This window comes from Mesoplodon mirus (assembly GCF_964341445.2).
Source record: "Mesoplodon mirus genome assembly, chromosome: 16".
Classification (NCBI taxonomy): Eukaryota; Metazoa; Chordata; class Mammalia; order Artiodactyla; family Ziphiidae; genus Mesoplodon; species Mesoplodon mirus.
In genome coordinates, this window is record NC_138992.1 from 73,621,905 (window position 1) to 73,643,160 (window position 21,256).

The 21,256-nt window shown below is 37.7% G+C and overlaps 1 pseudogene across 1 annotated transcript; it reads right to left on the reverse strand.

The window, feature by feature from the left end:
* Positions 1-19,623: 19,623 nt before the first annotated feature.
* On the reverse strand, positions 19,624-20,040 carry LOC309791900 (GSK3B-interacting protein-like; annotated as a pseudogene). The gene has a single exon. The product of its transcript is annotated as a GSK3B-interacting protein-like (transcript).
* Between the last annotated feature and the right edge of the window lie 1,216 nt (positions 20,041-21,256).

Here is a 21,256-nt window from a genome sequence, read left to right on the forward strand (position 1 = left end):
AAATATCAACATTAACAGAAGTTTGGAAGAAGTTGATTCCAACCCTCATGGATGGCTTTGAGGGGTTCAGGACTTCAGTGGAGGAAGAACTGCAGATGTGGTGGAAACAGCAAGAGAGCTAGAATTAGAAGTGGAGCCCAAAGATGTGACTGAATTACTATAACCTCAGAATAAAAATTTAACAAATGAGGAGTTCATTTGATGAATCATGAGCAACGAATGTGGTTTCTTGAAATGGAATCTACTCCTGGTGAAGATGCTGTGAAGATTGTTGGAATACAACCAGGGATTTAGAACATTACATACACTTAGTTGATAAAGCTGCACAGGGTTTGAGGGGTTGACTCCAATTTTGAAAGGAGGTCTACTGTGGGTAAAATTCTATCAAATAGCATTGCAGGCTACAGAAAAATCTTTCATGAAAGAAAGAGTCAATCATTGCAGCAAACTTCACTGTTGTCTTATTTTAAGAAATCGTCATGACCACCCCAACTTCAGCACCCACCATCCTGATCCGTCAGCAGCCATCAACATTGAGGCAAGACCCTCCACCAGCAAAATATTATGACTTGCTAAAGGCTCAGATGATTGTTAGTATTTTTTAGCAATAAAGCATTTTTAAAATATTTATTTATTTAATTATTTATTTGGTTGCATCAGGTCTTAGTTGTGGCATGCTAACTCATAGTTGCGGCATGCATGTGGGATCTAGTTCCCTGACCAGGGATTGAGCCAGGCCCCCTGCGTTGGGAGCGTGGAGTCTTAACCACTGTGCCACCAGGGAAGTCCCAAGTATTTTTTAATTAAGGTATGTACATTGTTTTTTTATACATAATTCTATTGCACACTTGATAGGCTATAGTATAGTATAAACATAACTTTTATATGTGCTATGAAACCAAAAATTTGTGTGACTTGATTTATTGCGATATTTGCTTCAAATTGTGTTGGTCTGGAATGGAAGCCACAGTATCTCCGAGATGTGCCTGCACCAACGTGTGGCCTTGCTGGTTCTCACTATTTAATGTTTATTTGACTCCTTCTACTTTATTTGAGTTTATTAGATTATTTTCTTTTCCTTTCTTTTTTTTCTTTTTTTCCTTTCTTTTCTTCAAGCCTCTGGAGTTCCCTGGCAGTCCAGTGGTTAGCACTCGGCACTCTCACTGTCCAGGAGCCCATGTTCACTCCCTGGTCTGGGAACTAAGATCTGCAAGCCATGAGGCATGGCCAAAAACTAATAATCATAATAAAATAAAATTCAAGCCTATAAATTTCCCTTTAAATATAAATTTTCTGCATTTTGCACCTTTATGAAGTATTTCTTTTAAGGTTCAGTTTACAGTTTTGGACTTCAATTACAGTTTCTTCTTTCAATTACAATTATATAGATTTATGTTTTTTGAATTTCAAAATGTATGGAGTTTTCTACTTACCTTTTGGTTCTTGAATAATAATTTAAATTTCTCTGTAGTAAAAGACCACAAAGTATGGCACTGATTTTTTTAAAAATCTGCTGTGATTTGCTTCACAGACTCATTATATTGTCATTTTTACTTAATGTTTGTGTGTTCTTGAGAAGGGTGTATATTCTCGTATTGTTAGGCTCATGGTCCTGTATGTGCAAGAAATTGTGTATTGTATTGTTCAAATAGTCCACACCTCTAGCATATCAATAGCCATGACTGAGCATTCTGATCTGTTATTTCCTGGAATAACTGTCTCAGAAATGAAACTCATTCCCCCATGAGACAAAAAAATGCAGTGAGGTGTGTAGAAAAAACCAGTAATCCCTAAATTTCAATTTGTTTCAGTTTCCATAGTGTTAAAAACACAAGATCTGGGGAGATGGTGCCCATCACCATCATTATCATTAAATTATGTTTATAAATCCAAAGTCTAAGGTGGAGTGGGATAGAGCTGGAGTAGGGGAATGTGGAGACAAAGAAGGAGCTGGTTTCTTCACTTCAGGACCTTTAGGATGGAGGATGAAAAGAAAGGGTTCCCTGCTTCTTTGGGATAAAGAAATACTGATATGTGAACAGTAGCTGCTGGTATAGATATGAAACTATTAACTCAAGGTGTACAGTAACTTCTCCTCTAAAGAGGAATAAATTTCTTTTTCTTCTTCACCAGTAGGTAAACAATAGCTTATACTGACATGTGAATGTCCCATATATGGACCTTATGCCATTTAGCGTGAGGTAACTTTTATAGGCATGTCATTTCAAAAAAATCTGTCCTAGAATCTTTGTTTATCATTAAGTAAAACTTTGAGTAAAGGTAAACCTCAGAATTCATAGGCTACTTGGCCAGCTTTGGGTTACATAATTTCTCCTCTTTGGGGCGTTTGTATATATTATCTCTTTTGTCCTCCTGGGTTCTCTGGCAAGGAGGTATATAGATAATTAGTATTTATTAACTCTGCTTATTAGATGTGCAAATCAGGGCATAGGAACTTTAAACTCTAGGCAAGTAAAATGGTGAATCTTTGCCTAGAAACCCTGTTCTGCAACTCTGACCCAGGGTCCCTTCTATTAACCTCCACGGCAATTTTATGTAAATAATCCATTTAGGCTTCAATGACTCCATAGACCATCTTTGAATGACTCACTGGTTTTCTTTGGTATCTTGAAGATGACTAGAAATTTCATCCCCAAATATTTCTAATTCTGAGCCAACTGGAGTGAGCTATTTCAGAATCTATAAATGTGTGTAATTTTCCAAACCCAAAATATTACTTGGAGTCTTAGCATCTAACCATAACTCAGATATGGATTAAACTTCAAGTTATGCATTTCAAGAAAGACAGATAATTATAATTGTCTTCTAACGCTTAAAATATTGTCCTTATTTGCTGTTTGTTTTTAAATAGATTAGTTGCAGGAGAAGTGTACCTGGGAATTAAATTTTTGGACTGGCGAACCTGGTCATTATAATTAAAATGCCTAAAAGATAAACTGGGTGCCTTACAAAGAAAGAAGAGAAATGGGAGCCTGTAAGGTGAGTTCCTGTTTTTGCCCTTATTACTCAGCCACAAGTTTCCTGAGATGCCTACAATTCATTGCTAATGCAGGCATGGAATGACATGTACAGAGAAGAGAGGTAAGTAAGAATGTGGCAGTTAATTAGAAATTTGGATCCAATAATAAGCAAGTGAACTCCAGCTAAAAAAAAAAGGAGTGTTCTGTTAATATGGCAGTCCAATGCATGTGTCTAAACTGATCAATTTTACCACGTGACTGCCTAATATATTCATGTTGTGTTGGACACACATAGAAAGAATAAGTTAATAGTTTGAATTTAGGGGAAAAAAAAAGAGTGCTGATGAAACAGGACTTACCGGTATGGAGACTGACGCCTTGTCTTATGTTTCGCTTCATCAGTTTTTTGTTGACCATCTGTATAGAAGCAAAAATCCCATTTAGGTTCTCCAAACTACAAAATGATAAGCTTGTAAAATTTGTACAGCCGCTATGGAGAACGGTATGGAGGTTCCTTAAAAAACTACAAATAGAACTACCATATGACCCAGCAATCCCACTACTGGGCATATACCCTGAGAAAACCATAATTCAAAAAGAGACATGTACCAAAATGTTCATAGCAGCCCTATTTACAATAGCCCGGAGATGGAAACAACCTAAGTGTCCATCATCGGATGAATGGATAAAGAAGATGTGGCACATATATACAATGGAATATTACTCAGCCATAAAAAGAAATGAAATTGAGCTATTTGTAATGAGGTGGATAGACCTAGAGTCTGTCATACAGAGTGAAGTAAGTCAGAAAGAGAAAGACAAATACTGTATGCTAACACATATATATGGAATTTAAGAAAAAAAAATGTCATGAAGAACATAGGGGTAAGACAGGAATAAAGACACAGACCTACTAGAGAATGGACTTGAGGATATGGGGAGGGGGAAGGGTAAGCTGTGACAAAGTGAAAGAGCGGCATGGACATATATACACTACCAAACGTGAGGTAGATAGCTAGTGGGAAGCAGCCGCATAGCACAGGGAGATCAGCTCGGTACTTTGTGACCTCCTGGAGGGGTGGGATAGGGAGGGTGGGAGGGAGACGCAAAAGGGAGGGGATATGGAAACATATGTATATGTATAACTGATTAAATTTGAAAAAAAATAAAATAAAATAAAATAAAATTGTAAAATTTTGTCAAAATGTGCTTATGTTTCTTTCATTATGGTATCTTATAGGGAAAATTTTGTGTTTTCCCCTTTCTCCCTCTTCTGGGCATAAAATTTCTCATTCTATTTTAAAAGCCAAACCATCTTCACTCTCCATCCATGTAATCCTGTTGAAACTGACAGCACCACAACCCAGGTCCACACACAGTTGAGGATCTAAGCTTGGCCAATAGTGATTGAATCAGATAATATATGTAGTAATTGGGTCTCCAGTAATTGAATCAGGGTAGTTATGTGACCTTAGCTGGGCTTATCAGCATCACCAGAATCTTGACTAGAGTCATCAGGAAAGAGACGCACACATTTATCTGGGGTTTAACAGGTGGCAAATACTAATACCACAGCTCTTGACGGCCCTCTCTGCCACTACACAGAAAGCTGGCCTCATAATGTACCCAACACTGTGGATGTAGGAACAAAAGATAGAAAAACTGTCATCTTGACAAGATGTCATGAGCTCCAGTTCAAACCATGTCTGAAGCCATCAGATCCCCCTTTTTCTTTTCAGTTATCTGAGTCAAGAAATTCCCTTTTTCTTAAAGAAATTTCATTGGATGGCATTTCTTTTACTTGCTACTGAATGTCTTGAGAAATTCCAGAGTAATAGGGTTAGGGTATCTCAAGAGACAGATTTAAATACATGGAATTGGCTGAGTCAAAATAGGATGTGGGTTAATAATGGTCCCCTAAACCTCAAATGGAAAGAGCACAGTCTTGGAGCATTTCTTAACATCTTTGGCTCATTTTGGAACAGTAGGTTTTCATTTTGATTAATTTCATAGGCATGACTTTCTGGTATATTTTTGACTGTAAGGAACTATTCTGCTTCTTATTCCCTTCTTCTCTTTGAATTACTTTGGATTGGATCTCACCTTGATACTTACTTGTTGATTATTTTTATGTTAAACTAGTTTTCCTGGACTTTTAGAATGTGCCATCATGTACACCCATGTATCTTTGAGTGGAAACAGAGCCTTCTGTTAGTTGACAAGATCTTAAGCCACTAGATTATTTGAGATTAACATTTTTGCTTTCTTCTATCACACAAAGTGCCTACTTCTTGAAAAACTGGCAAATCTACCCATTTACCTTTTTAGACAGATGTTTTGTCAGATTAGGAATGCTCCAATAGCCACAGAATACCCACTGATTCTCATATTACAAACAAGGAGTGGTTTGTTTCACTCTACAGTGTAGCCTCCTGCTTCAGAGAACTCTCCCCTGCCAGTTCTGCCTTCTTCCTGCTTTAACTTCCAGTGCACTTGTCACTGATTCTCCATAACCTGGGTTCACGTTCATGGATAAGAGAGATAGAGCTACCTTTATTCTTCCATCTCCTGTAGGATGGCTGCCTGTGTCCTTGAGGAGAAAAGATTTCTGAAGTTATCTTTAAACTTGACTTGATAATGATGCATAATTTAACACTTATTAAGTTCATAATAAAGTCTCTTCTAATTATTATTTAGAAATTCACATCAGGAAAATAATCTTGTCCTTCTAAGATTAATGAATATAATTTGATAAACACAGTGTTCCACAATCTTATTTAGAAAACATTTACGGTAATATTTCAAATTGAGGTTTCCTGAAGCAATTTATACACACCTAACGGATGTTTATTAAATTAATTTAATAATACCCTGGAACAATTTATACAAAGTTTATCTAAAAGTGGTAATTAAATGTTTAAAATTCACTACACATAGACATATAGTTTACACAGATTGTTTTAAACCCTAAACTTTGCTTTCAAAATCAGTCACTGCTTAAACTCCATTTAATAATTGCATAATATCAAGTGTTTTATTTTCAAATGACAGTAATTTATTTTGAATTAAATAAGATTCAATATTTATGCACGCATATTTTATTTTAAAATCCTCAGGAAACTAAGTATGAAAACTAACTTAACATACCTAGTTTACTGAGAATTTTTCATAAATAAACAAGTATACTAAACATATATAGCATTATATATTATTATAGCTATAATAGCTATATCTGTTCAAAGAATGAATGGACAAAGTATCTGTCTATGATCTGTAGTTTACCTTGGACTTTCAGATCATCAGGAACTAATGTCCTGTACTTGATGGAACAACAAAATCTCAATTAGCTAGTAGGCTCACGTTTCTCTAGTTAAGTGAATATTTTGTTTTAATCTAATTTAACATGAAAATATTTGTGTTTCAAATGTGCTCTAAAAATATTTTAACAATGTATATATTGATCTTTATTCTTGCATTAATTAATAGCATATGGAGTAACAGTATGGTGAGATATAGATGCAAATGTGTATGTAGATGTAGATAGAGATGGAGATGGTGGAGGTGGAGGTGGAGATATCTCCTGAGTCCTAGCCTGATGGCTGGCACATCATCTTTGTCCTCCACCCCCGGCTCCTGTTCATCTTTGCCATCTGTTTAATCTGACTTACAAGCAAGAAAGGGACCCAGCCATACAAAGAATCTAGGAAGGGATTCTAGGTGATGAAAGCAAAAAATGCAAAGGATCAAGGGTGCAAAAGGCCTTTTGTTTGAGAAGCTGATTGGAGGCTGGTGTAAGCAAAGGTGAAGGATGTGAGAGGGCACGGACAGGTAAGTAAAAGCCAAATCATGCAGGGTGTTGTAGCCCAGGAAAATGTTTGGATTTTTCCGAGGGGTAATGGAAATTTACCAAAAGGTTTTAGAAGCAGGAGCAACATGATCTGATTCACTCTTCTTTTTAAAGTGGTGCTGCGTGACGATGGCTTTGGGGAAGTGAGAGGGAAGCAGGAAGAGTCAGGAGTAGCACCCAGGTGAACAGCCACCAACCTGGATGAGTAGGTGTCTGTGCCACCAAGGGAAGCAAACAGTGTGAGATATTTGCTGCTGCTTGGCTGTAATGGAGGAACAGCAAGGAGGCAGAAAGAGGAATCAAAGACAACTTGGAGCTTTGGGGCTGGAAAAACCCGATAGATGGTGTTGTTTGCTGATATGATGGCAGCTAACCTGAGGGGAGCAAATAAGGTGATGGAGAACTTAAAAGTTATATTTAGTCTAATCCGTCTGTAAGGCATTGAACGTCAGATAGTCAATTGGCTATGAGTATCTAAAACAGGTATATTGGAAAGGACATTAATGCAATTTAGAAAAACTGTTTTAGCCCTATAATACAATATATATATATATATAATATATATACTTTAATTACTTATATTGTAGGTAAGTGATATGTTAGCTTTCTTTTAAAGACATTTGAGTCCCCTGATAAATTGTCATGTGTAATTTATATAAATAATAAAAAGTACAACATCACAAAGTCTAATCTAAGATTTCAAAATAATTTTGTGAAGCAAAATCCTTCATTTAATCTTAATCACATGAAGGAATCACTAACATAATTTGAGGTAATAGGAGTTTTTAGATGGAGATAAAAAAGAAAATAGTGCATTTCATTAGATTTAACCAGCTAAAACAGGTTAGGATTTTAATTGTATTCTTTGTCATTTTGTCTGTTATCTATCATTCCTGATATCTTGAAATAACTCAGGGAAAAAAATGAGACAACTTTCTTTGGTACTGTTATAAATTATAGCTGTTTTGCAAGAAACATTCATTTTTGACAGCTGTTAATTTTTCTGGAAGATCCTTTGACTTCAAAAAAAAGTCTACACTGTATTCACTTTTGTTTTAGGGAGAATTAAATATGACAATAAACATTAAAAGTTTTCATGAGTGGACTTTGTTTGAATAATTAAATGAAAAATTCATTCTGAAATATTAATTGGTAAGTCAGGAACCAAAGACAGATGAATTAGATGCAATCGGTTTTGTTCAGTGACGACTTTAAGTTTGTCAGTGGCCTTTGATTTCTTGACAGTTTAATTTTATACTAACATCAAATTATCAGAAAGTAGAATGATGAAAAGGTGTCTGCTATACTTGAAGGAGGCGGTGACAATCCTTAAAATTTTTCAAGCTCATTCAAATAAGCATGAAGCTAAACATTACAGAAGAAGGGAAGTCAAATAATTTTCTCTGGAAAAATAATGCTGCAAGAGTAATTACCTTCGCTAATAAGAAGTAAAATTCACATCTTTAGTAAAAGAGAAACTTGTATTGCATAAAGATAAAGCAGTTGCACCAAACAGTTACACAAAACAGACTAATAGAATATATATTAGATATATATTATATATACATACATCTGTATATAAATATATATACATATATGCATATGATTAGTTATATATATGTATTCATTCAAGAAACTTATTCAAGAAATGTATTAAGGGTTCCTATGTGCCAGGCACATAGGTAGACCATGAGTACAGTGATTTTTTTAAAAAAAGAAAGAAAAACCCAATCCCTGCCCTCAGGGAGATGAAACTCTAGTGGATGAAGGCAGACACAATAAATAATCATCACACAATATGATAAGGGAGTGAGAAATAAAAAAGTTGGAGGGGACCAGAGAATGACAAAGGTTACCTGCTTCAGTTTGAAGCAGTCCGAATCAGAGAAAGGGCTGATTTTCACAGACTAAGCTCACCAACTTGTCAGACCTTCTCTGCTACATAAAAACTATTGTCCCACGTGCATGCTGAAAGAAACTACATGGAATACTACACACACACACACACACACACACACACACACCACATTCTGATCTTACCAGATGTATACATAAGAAATATGGAAGAAAAACAAATTCCACATAATGAAAAGCTTCAACTAAACGTGACAGTTTAAAGTCCACTTCAGAGTGTGATGGACAGAGAGATAATACAGTATGCTCGTTACATTGATGCTTTTCCCTCTGGGGCACAGGACAGCTGAGGTCTATGAGGTACCAAATTTCAGGTACACAGTGAATTCTAAGGTGGTGACAATGAGCATGGCATCTTTAGGAATTCACAGGATTTTGGTAAACATGTGGGAATGGATTCCTTTTTATTAATCCCTTTTTTATATCAACTTTATTGAGGTAAAATTTATATACAATAAACACACGAGTTTTGAGAAATGCGTACATCACAAGACCACTGCCAAAATCAGACACAGAACATTTCCGTCACCCCAAGCCTTACCTCCTGCTCCTTTGCAGTCTGGCCCTCCCTTAGTCCCTGGCACTAGGCCACCACTTTTCTGCTTTTTGTCACTGTAAATTAGTTTTCATTTTCTAGAATTTTATATAAGTGGAATCATACAGTATGTTCTATTTTGTATCTGCTGCTTTCACTCAGCATAAAGATTTCAAGATTTCTCAATGTAATTTATTTCTCCTTATTGCTGATTCATATTCTATTGTATGGATATACCACCTTTGTTTATCCAGTCACCTGCTGATGGGCTTTCAGATTGTTTCCAGTTTGGGGATATTAGATTAAGAAAGCTGCGAGAAACATTTGTATGCAAGTCTTTGTGTGGACCTATATTCTTATTTCTCTTGAGAAAATACATAGTAAATACAAGAAAAGCCTGGGTCACTTCATAGGCCTATGTTTAACTTTCTATGAAAGTGCCAAATTATTTTCAGAGTGCAGCCTTTTTTCATTCCCACCAGTGTCCAAGAGTCGCAGTTGTACCGCATCATCACTAACATTTGGTGCCGTCACTGTTTTGGTTTTTATCAATTCTAACGTGTATGTAGTGGTATCTCATTTATATTTCCCTGATAAGCAATATGCTCAAATTTTTTCATTAGCTCTCATCTTCTGTAAAAGGTATGTTCAAATATTTTTATACTTCTTAGAAGGTTGCTGAACTTCTTGAGTTTTACCAGTTTTGTATATATTTTAGAGGCAAGTTCTTTGTTAGATACATGTATGTGAGTATTTTCTCTCGTCCTGTGTCTTGCTTTTTCCTTTTCTTAAAAGTGTTCTTGATTTTGATAAGATCAAGTTTGTCAATTTTTCTTTAGGGGCTCATGCTTTGTGTATCCTAAGAAATACTCACCTATCAGGTTTCAAACATTATTATGATTTCTTCGAGTTTTATAGTTTTAGCTTTTCCACGTAGGTCTACAAGGCATTTTGAGTTGATTTTGGAGTGTGGGATAAGGTAAGGATAGATATTCATTTTTCTTTCATATGGATATACAGCTGTTCCAGTACTATTTATTTTTCCCATTGAACTGAATTGGCAAATTTGTCAAAAATCATTCGATCATATACGTGTAGGTCTATTTCTGAACTCCATTTAATTAATCTATGTTGATCTTTTCACCGTTATCACACTATTATGATGACAGTAGATCCTGCAACTCCAGTCAAGCCTTCAGATGGCTGAAGCCCTGGCCAGCATCTTTATTACCTCATGAGAGATTCTGGGCAACAACTGCCTAGCTAAACCCCTCCCAAATTCCTTGCCTGTGGGTGTGGGTGATTATGGTAGAAAGGACTACTTAGAAGCCCCTGGAACTGACTCTACCTACCTAAATAAACCAAAAGTGATACCACATTCTAAAAAGGATTGCAGAGATTAGTGCCACCATCAAGGACTTCAAAATACAAGAGTAATGATTCTTACCATTCAGCTCACCTACTGGGCCTGGGAAGATGAAACTGAATAAATGGTAGTGATTACCATAAACTTAATCAGCTAATGACTCTAATTTCAGATGCTTTTCCAAATGTGATTCCCACACTGAAGCAAGTCAACACCACCTCTGGCACCTGGTATGCAGCTACTGCTCTGACAAATATAGGATATTCCCCCAGGGTACCTTTAATATTCCCATATCCTATGACTTAAGTCCTTTAAAAGCTACATCAGTCCAATACTGGAAGGACTATTAATGGTCCAGACACATTAGGAAGAAGTTCTGAGTTACCCCACAGGCATGAAACCAGAGCTTGCTAAAAACAAAGGAGGTATAGATTGGGTAGCCGAAGAAGGCCATTGTAAGTACCAGCTATAACCACATGACCAGGTGCCGAAATGAGAATGTTAACAGTTACAAGCATTTTCTTATTTTAACATTAATTGGCTTGTAGATATTAACAAAATTTTTTCATCTCCTCTCCTATTTCCCTACTACCAATGATAAGTTGTATTAAAAGTAGTTAGACTTTATATCTCAGTATTACTGGACATCAAAGAGGGTGACTTAGAAGAATGAGCATCACCCAAAGGGACACTGTATCCTCTCCTGAGGGGGACAGGCAGCATTTTCTCTATTGTACATGAGACAGTTGTAGTAGGTTAGGTGGAAGTATGACTTTACTATTTGGATTTTAAGTGTGGTTAAAGACAGTATAAGGGTGTCAGGTTGACAAGGGGTGGACCGTGGTGGCTTTGCAATACGTCAACTCAGCTAAACGTTCTTTTCCAGAATTCCCTTCCCAGTATCTTCCCCATTAGTGTGGAATAAGAGAGACACTGTGTGCGTGAGTTGGAAGATGGAGGGGAAGCAGCAGCCACGTGCACCAGGTGCTTTTGCTGCTCACATGCTTTCACCTCATTGGAATGGCAGCATCCGGGTGTGCACTATCTCCACCTGGCCCTGGGGCCTCCCTCAGCTTCTCCAAGTCCTAGTCCAGGTACCTGATTTATTTCTGTAAGAAAGAGCACCATGGGCTTCCCTGGTGGCGCACTGGTTGAGAGTCCGCCTGCCGATGCAGGGGACACGGGTTCGTGCCCTGGTCCGGGAAGATCCCACATGCCGCGGAGCAGCTGGGCCTGTGAGCCATGGCCTCTGGGCCTGCGCGTCCGGAGCCTGTGCTCCACAACGGGAGAGGCCACAGCAGTGAGAGGCCCGCGTACCGCAAAAAAAAAAAAAAAAAAAAAGAAAAAAAGAAAGAGCACCATCTTCTCCAGCAGGAAATCTACAATACGGAAGTCAAAGGTGTTGAGAGACCAACCCAGGTTCCAGTCCATCCTCACAGGCTCAACATTACCTTCAGTCAGGCCAATGCACTTTGATATTGGATTGTCTGAACTTGTCACTTGTTGATAAATGTCAACAGCTAAGGTAATATTTTCAGATGTAGAATTGCAAATCCTGAGACATGGACCCATGTTATGCCAGGTCTTTTCTTCTTTGTGCCTAAATGAGTTTCATGTTCCTGCTAATTCTAAGGAGCACACCACACACAGATGCAAGCCTGCATATGGGAGTGTGTCTGGCCTCATAACCTTCTTTTGGATATGTAGACACATTGATATCCCACTGATAACCAACTGCCGTCATCCCATATAGCTCAGACAGCAGCCAGGAAAAGCCATATACATTTATGGAGCTTTTAACACAATCAGTTAAAAACAGACTGGCGTATTATTGATTGTGGACTTTGCAGGCTTTCTGTGGTGAGCAGCATGCACCATGCTTCTTGTATTTCTCCCCACTAATTTTCTTCCCTGGTGATGCAGAATAAAACACCAGCTGGAGTTAAGGAGAGGAGAGGTCTGAACAAGTTTATTACCCAGATGCAGAGGCCCAGGAAGCAGAGTCATCAGACAACACTGAGTCTTTTGCTAAACCGTCTTAGATATATTTCTTTTGTACCACAGGGGTGGTTTCAATGAGTTGTGTATTGTACTTTCAAGAACTGCGTTGACTGACACTGCTCTTATATAACACATATTAAATAAACTATATAAAGATAAATGTAAGAATGCTTCAAATGAGCATTTAGTTACCAAAAATAATCTAGGTGTTGCTATTTAATTGTATAATTATATTGCTGCTAGTTATCTCTTTAAAAGTCATGAGTGTCGGGTGATGTATGCAACAATTTTCAGTTATAAAATGTATAAGCTCTGAGGATCTAATGTACAGCATGGTGACTGTGGTTAATAATAGGGTATTGAATACTTGAAAGTTGCTGAGAGTAGGCTTTAACTATTCTCATCATGAAAAAAAAAAGCATTGTTATATGAGGTGATAGATGTGTTAATTATCTTGATCTTGGTAATTATTCCACAGTGTATATGTATATCAAAGCATCATGTTGTACTGAATATATTCTCTAAAGGAAAAGGAACAATGGGATATCAGTATGTGAATAAGAAAAGGACACAAACACACGCAATATTGCACCCACTTAAGTTGCTTCATATAACTTTATGCTTATTAGTCAAGTTCAGGTGTTCCCCATGCATGTGCTATGAGGGTATACACCTCACTCCTACCACTCCATTTCCATAGAAACTATCTGGCGAGGAGTTTTTGAATCTCTCCTATCTGAACTTTTTACTATTTATCACTGCTTACTTCTCAAAATAATTAAACCTCTAATTCCAAGATGCAGAGTTGCATGATTCACTTTCCTCTCTCTGAAACTTCTTCTTTCTCTCCTGTGTTAAGTCCGCACTGGCTCACCTTCCAGTCCCCACCCAGGGTCCCAGGGCTCACTCTGCTCAGATGCTTTGAGAATAGATGCTATCCACCTCCATAGGTCAACTGCTATTGGCATTCAAATAATATACTTGGTCAGTCTTCCCCTAAATGTTTTCTCCCTGGACTTATTTAACATACTTCTCTGTTATTCAAAGAAAATATCAGCACCATCCAATTTTTGGAAGACCCACCATGAACAGTTTCTAGCCACCTTCACATTTGAAATATTTATGGTTTATCAAGAGGTTCACATATGTACTTATGAAATGACCTTCAAACTAACCAAAATATAAACTTTTAAATCCATCCTCTAAAGATAATCATTTTATGCTGCCCTTACATAGATCTCTTTTCTTCTCGGCCAATTCCTTCTAGTCTTCCCACTTTATCAAAACCAAAACCAACTCACAATTCACAAATTATTTTTGCTCTTTAGGGGATAGTAAATCCTAAGCTCTCTGAATACTTATTTTCTATTTTTGTTTTACCTGCATTTATCCACCCCCAAAATAATGCCAGCCTCAAGATAAATTTATGAGGTTAGAAGTCAAGATAGTGTATATGGTGGGTGGGATTAGTGGCTAGAAAGGGGCTGAGGGTAGGATTCTGGGATGTGGTTATGTTCAGTTTCTTGATATGGTTGCTAATTGGATGGGTGTTTTCTGTTTGTGAAAATTTATCAAGATGTTTGGCCATAATTGATTAATGTTTCTGTACATTTAAAACATTTACAAAAGAAAATCAGTCTACTGAAATCAGCCCCAAATCTGTGTTTACTCTGTTTCTCCTCTCAGCCTGTTTTTCCATTCTACTCACAAACTTAACAAATAACAAACATACTGAGTTCATTTTAAAAGATCTAAGGCAATGATGACTTTTATCATTGATTTATTATATCTCTACCATCACAGTTATGTTTCTAGCCAGGTAGACAATATTAATATTCTTTAGACAAAAGTAATTTATCCTTGAACTCTTCCCATTGATTAACTTCCCTACATGCTACCATGTCGCGGGTCTAATTAGATGGTGTTCAGAAAACATCTGATGGGGCTACACTTGAATTTGTGTTGTGGATAACAGACAGCAGAGCACAGGAGCACCATGCTGGAGTGTAGTAATGACTCTGTAATTAATACAATTCAAAGAACTCACATGGGAAGTGTCACGTCCTTCCTGTCTGTCAAACATGATTAATAGACCTCAGCTTCCAGAGCCTGTTCATCCTGGTGTTTCTTCACATTGGAAAGAAATGGAAATGTAATTCAAGATTTTATAAACCTATATGTATTTGCTATGCCTCTTATGCACACACAAACACACGTACCACATGTACACACACCGTATACACACACACACACACACACACACACACTGTGTGTGTCTTTTTTGGAAAAAGCCACTATATTGCAAGTAGCTGGGGCAATCCATGTGAAGAGTAGACAACAATGGATAAAAGAATTGAAATGAGTAAACTATTCAGTCCTAAATAATTACTTTTGGTATGGCATATTCTTCTACCTTTCAAATGTATTCAGATTAAGAGGAAATATCCAGGCCAAGTCTAGCATTGCCCAAAGAATCAGTCAAAATAGAATATATGAGCAATAAGAAAGGATCCCATCATATGTTTCTCCCACAGTACAGATGGACTCGATTCAATAAAAAATAGCATTTATTATTTACTGTGGGCCAGGCCCTGTGCTGGGCCCACCCAAGAGAAACCAACGGGAGCAAGACACAGTTCATGTCCTTAAGGACGTGGCAAAAGATGTGATTAAATCAAGGGTGTTGAGAGGAGATTGTCCTGGACTATCCAGGTTGGTCCCAAATGCAATCACATGTATATTTAGAAGACATGCACATGGAGGAGAGGACAGCCAGAGAAGGCAACATGAAGACAGAACACAAAGATGAAGCCACAAGCCAGGGAACCCTGACGGCCCATGGGAGTGGGAAGAGGCAAGAAACGAACCCTCCCCAGAGCCTGCAAGAGGCGTCTGGTCCTGCCGACACCTTCATTTTAGCTCAAGGAAACTGACTTCAGACTCAGGTTTCCAGATCTGTCAGAGAATAGATTTCTGTTGTTTAAAGCCACCCAGTTGTGGTCATTTGATACAGTAGTGATAGAGAACTAATACTTTGGATTAAGTTAAAATGTGATGCTAAATATTTAGCTACTTGGTTGAAATCCACTGCATTTAAACTTCTTCCATGTGTGCAATGGCAAAAAATAGTATTAAGTACAATTTTACATCATTACTGTGAAATGTGAAGCAAAGTTGCAGCTAAGGACCATCACTGGTGGAATCAATTTTTCTTTGCTCTTGGATAACTGCATATTATTAACAAACATAAAAGTAAGGAAACACATTCTAATATGATATGTATGAGAAACAAATTGGAATGAAAGTCAGGTTTCTCTGAAGAAGGCTTTATACTGATGTCAATTAATATTTAATATCACTTAATCTGAAAATAATATGTATCACATTGTTTTTTAAAATAATGACACAAAGTTTTGTTAACATGCATCACTCAGGGATACTTTCAATGATAAAATGATAGAGATAAGACAATTAAGATATATCCTCCATTTCCTTAACTAGTAGCTTCTAGATGAACAGGATTTTGTCAAGCAATAAAACTCTATGTCATTCACTAACTCATTCAATCCAATATATTAATTGAACGTATACTGTATGACTCTAATCCCAGAACTTTGGAGAGCTCCTAGAATATGGTCTTGTGACTCTTCTTTGAACATCTTTCAATCTCAAATACCTGTCTCCAGAGGCAGTTTATTTCTGCCCAGTTAATGTGATGTCTGTGACATTTTCACTTTCTTTCAAGTTCAACTGATAGTTGCAATCATGATTACAGCAATAGTTCTGATCACAATTTATTCAACATAAATTAAGGACATAAATACCAAGAAGACAACCAAGAATTTATCAGACATTCTGCTACTTCTAGATGATATATAACTCTTGGTACTGGTTCATTTTATCTCTGCCAACTATGTAACTAATATTAGGATAGCACATCCACTCTACTTGTAAGATGGGAGAATCTAAGTTGAATGTCTACCTGAGTGAGGTCTTTGATATACCCCTCCTCAATAAGACTTGTATCTGCTTTCCTCTGAGGCTTACTCAAATGCCAGACACTACAATCCTATCTTGGAAAGTATGGTCTTCCATCAGGGATGTGCCTTCTGGATTCTTATATGGGAACAGATCAGGGTTATTACAGACTCACTTCCCAGCTCTGTGACCTTTGAAAACCTCCTCCTCTCATCTTCACTTTCCTCATCCTTAAAATGCAAATTGTAATGCTTCCTGATTTCTTCCGAGAACTATTGAAGATGAAATGTGATGATAATGTATGTAAAAGATGTTTGAATATAAAAAGTTCTACCAACATAATCTACTGCTGTTTTTTCCCTTATTAAGTGTTCCCAGATTCTACTCAAGCATCGTCTCTAAGTCTCAAGGACACCTAAGCTATTATATTGAATTCTATGTGTTTATTACCTGTACTTTGTACATTGGTCTATAGATATCTAAGCTCAATGAATAGTCCGTTCACTTTCTTCCTTGTTATTTTCCCTTTAAATTTACTAGAACTTCCTCTGCTATGATTGTTTTGTCTGTAACATTTATTTATTTTATTTTTCTTGGAATCAAACATTTATCACAAAATGAACACTTTCAATTTTTAAACATACAATCACTTTTCTTCATACTTATCTCAAAATTAATAAACAGAATTTTATTCAAACTTTACAAATATCCTTTATATTTAGCCTGAGATTAAGCATGAGAAAGTTCAACCTGAAGTTAGACTTCATTACCCAAACACTTAAGCATCTGAAAATAAAGCTGAGGCTGAAATGTTCATTTATCAAACATAATTTAAGCATTCCAATAAACTTTGACAATGAATAGTGACCCAAACCAAACTTTAACTTGCTCTGGTCTACATGATCTTCAGAGCCTAAAAGTACCTATTATTTAATAATGGTTTTAAAAAGTCTTCAAGTGACAAATTATGAAGGTGTGTCCAGATGTAGAATTTTAGTTCAACATTTCTATAGCTGCTGCTTTAGACTAATATTAAAAAAACAACTCTCCAATCCTTATTATTCAACATGTACTTAAAAACATGTAGCAGCATGGTATAGTTTATTTTTATAAATATTAGTACCTGTAATAAAATATAAAATACAGAGTCTCCCTTTTTCAAATATTAAGTCTCTGAATGCTTCACTCATCCTTTGATTTCAAACCCATACAATGCACTCACATGACTCTGTAGATTTAGCACTGAGACAAAACATCTGTTGGGGAAGGAATGCTGTGGCAATACCAAAGTACAACATTATAGAAAGGAAACATTGAAGCAAAAATACCTTCTGAATATATACTGTACATTATGTAAACAAACATTCATAATAAGAATCAACACAGGCCAAAATATTGTTTTCTAGGAAATCAGAGTCTTCTTTCTTTTAAATCACACACATTAAATATGCTTTTTGTTAGGAAAAAATGGAGCCTGTTCCTGTATTTGCTTATGTGCTTAAATATCTTGGAAACGAGTAATTGTTACATTCATTTGCTAATGGTTTGTCATCTTAGTTGGCTGGCTGGTGCAAACAAGGAATACAGTACTATTTCAGTACCTGTTTTTCTTTCTTTCTTTTTTATTTATTTATTTATTTATTTATTTATGTATTTTTGGCTGCGTTGGGTCTTTGTTGCTGCGTGCGGGCTTTGTCTAGTTGCGGCGAGCGGGGGCTGCTCTTCATTGCAGTGCACGGGCTTCTCATTGCGGTGGCTTCTCTTGCTGCAGAGCACAGGCTCTAGGCACGCAGGCTCAGTAGTTGCAGCACGCGGGCACAGTAGTTGTGGCGCACGGGCTTAGTTGCTCCGCAGCACATGGAATCTTCCCCGACGCTCGAACCCGTATCCCCTGCATTGGCAGGCAGATTCTTAACCACTGTGCCACCAGGGAAGCTCCCTGAGTACGTGTTTTTCATGTAACACTAGCTCTGTAATATATACTTAATTCTTTTTTTTTTTTTTTTTTTTTTTTTTTGCGGTACCTGGGCCTCTCAATCTTGTGGCCTCTCCCGTTGCAGAGCACAGGCTCTGGATGCGCAGGCTCAGCGGCCATGGCTCACGGGCCCAGCCGCTCCGTGGCATGTGGGATCTTCCCGGACCAGGGCACGAACCCGTGTCCCCTGCATCGGCAGGCGGACTCTCAACCACTGTGCCAACAGGGAAGCCCTATACTTAATTCATTTTTATCAGTCCATATTAATAATATAAATAGATTAAATGAAGCAGTGAATTTCAAAATTTGTGCAGGGGAAACTAGTTGATAATTTGTTTCCAGTAAGGCTAGTAGCAAAATAATTACTACAAAGTTAGTCCAAGCTGGCAGTAAACCCCTGATTTAGCAAGCTGAATCAAAGTTTGAAGTTAGTTTATTTCCTATATGACCATGCAAATCTAGAATTTCCTGTGAAAGAAAGTGCTGGCAGCATCAAAGTCCTGTGATAAGAGAATGAAATACTGATTAGGTTTTCAGAATGCCAGAGATACTATATGAAGAAATTTGAATGTCTTAATGATGGCATCACAGCAATGGCCTCAGGATTTCCTTAACGAATCAGAAACTGAGAAACACAATTCGTTAGTCAATAAAGTTCTCAATCAAAAACCTAAATGTGAAGCAAAAAATGATAAAGACACAAAATCAAAGATACGGGCTTCCCTGGTGGCGCAGCGGTTGAGGATCCGCCTGCCGATGCAGGGGATGGGGGTTCGTGCCCCGGTCCGGGAAGATCCCACGTGCCGTGGAGCAGCTGGGCCCGTGAGCCATGGCCACTGAGCCTGCGCGTCCGGAGCCTGTGCTCCGCAACGGGAGAGGCCACAAGAGTGAGAGGCCTGCATACCGCAAAAAAAAAAAAAAAAAAAAAATCAAAGATGCATTTTCTACTATGACCATCTGCAAGAATTTCAAGCTTTATGTCAACATGTTTACCATTGACAGCCCCTCGAACAGGAAAAACCTTAGTCATGACTGTCCATCCCTTTTCAATTTCAAGTTTTTGAAGGAGTGCATTTCCAACTGCTTCCTGGTAGACAGGGCTGAGCGCATCCAGCAAGGAGTAGACTGTTTCATGGTAGAGAGTCTATAAATGATCATCCACCGGGTCAAAAGCACAACCTACCACCCTGAGCCCTGCTTCATTGAGTTCCAGGCAGTATCTATTCCTTTCTCTTGTTTCCACATTGATATAGGCCACATCGTCTGCACAGCACAGGGTTTTTGAGACAAACATGGTGTTAACTGCAAAGAGAACATCACTTACGACTGCTTCAGCTTCCAGCCTCATGTCTTTCATATCAGATCCTTCAAAGCCATTAAGCCTGCATCTTCTTCAAATCCTGACACACTGCTCAACTCCATGGGATTACAGTCTGTTTCCATTCTGCAAACATCTTTGACCTAAGCCCTTTGACTTGAAGTTCAGTGATCTTTACAGTAGGTGGAATGGCTGCAGCTGCGCCCTCTTTCGACTCTGAGAAGCATGTGACGTGGGAACGCTACCATCTTATTCCTGCCACCTCAGGCACAAGTCTGCGCGCACCCCGAGTCCTCCTCTTACTCCCTCCCCAGGCATCTGGCCATTTATTTATTTCAATTCAAGGGATACAGATTTTCTGGACATCTGGAACTCTAACCAAGATAATAACTACCTTGTACCAACACAAATTCCTGCGGAACAGATTCCGTTGAGATGCATAAGTCTAATATACATATTCTAAGTATAAGGTGTGGTCCGCGCCCTTAAGGAACATTCAATCAAATAGAAAGACAAGAGTAACTCCCTGAAAAAGAATAATTTTGTTAAACATTTATTCTCAGCATTCTAAGAGGCATTCTGTTCCTTGCCTTTCCGAAATAGGTGGTTAGCCAATTCCACGAAAGATGTTAGGAGAGAGAACCCCAAGTGTTAACCTGTTGACATTCTACAACAGTTCACATCAGGGCCAGGACCTAGGGCCTTGGTCTCATTTTCTTTAAATAGATTTTATTTTTTAGAGCTGCTTTAGGTTCATAGCAAAATGAAGCAGAAGGTAGAGAGATTTCCCATTTATACCCTGCCTCCACACATGCACAACTTCCCCTATTATCGACATCCCTCACCAGGGTGGTACATTTCTTATAGTTGATGAACCTACACTGACACCTCGTTATCACCTGCAGTCCAGAGTTTACATTAGAGTTCACTCTTGACATTGTACATTCTATGGGTTTGGGGCCAGCTACCACCATACTTCCCAGGGACTATCGATATTTGGACCCATAAATGTTAGGTTTGCCCCAGAGCTAGGGGGAACAGAGTTGGAAGGGGAAAAGGGATCTGGGTAAAGAGAGAGAACAGAATGATTTCCAGATCATCCATCTGAGAAGTTTAGATTTTTATGCCTCCAACCATTTATTTAGCTGACCTTGTTTCATAGAATGTGGTTTTATGGGGCAACAGAGTGTTTTTCTTTGATTTCATAGAGGTGACTTCTATTTCTATTTTTCTAGAAATTAGAGAAACCTCTGCCTTTTACTCTATATAGGGTATATTTTATCAGACATATTTCTTATGTTTCCAGTGTAATTCAAGTATCTAAGTAAAAAAGAGAACACT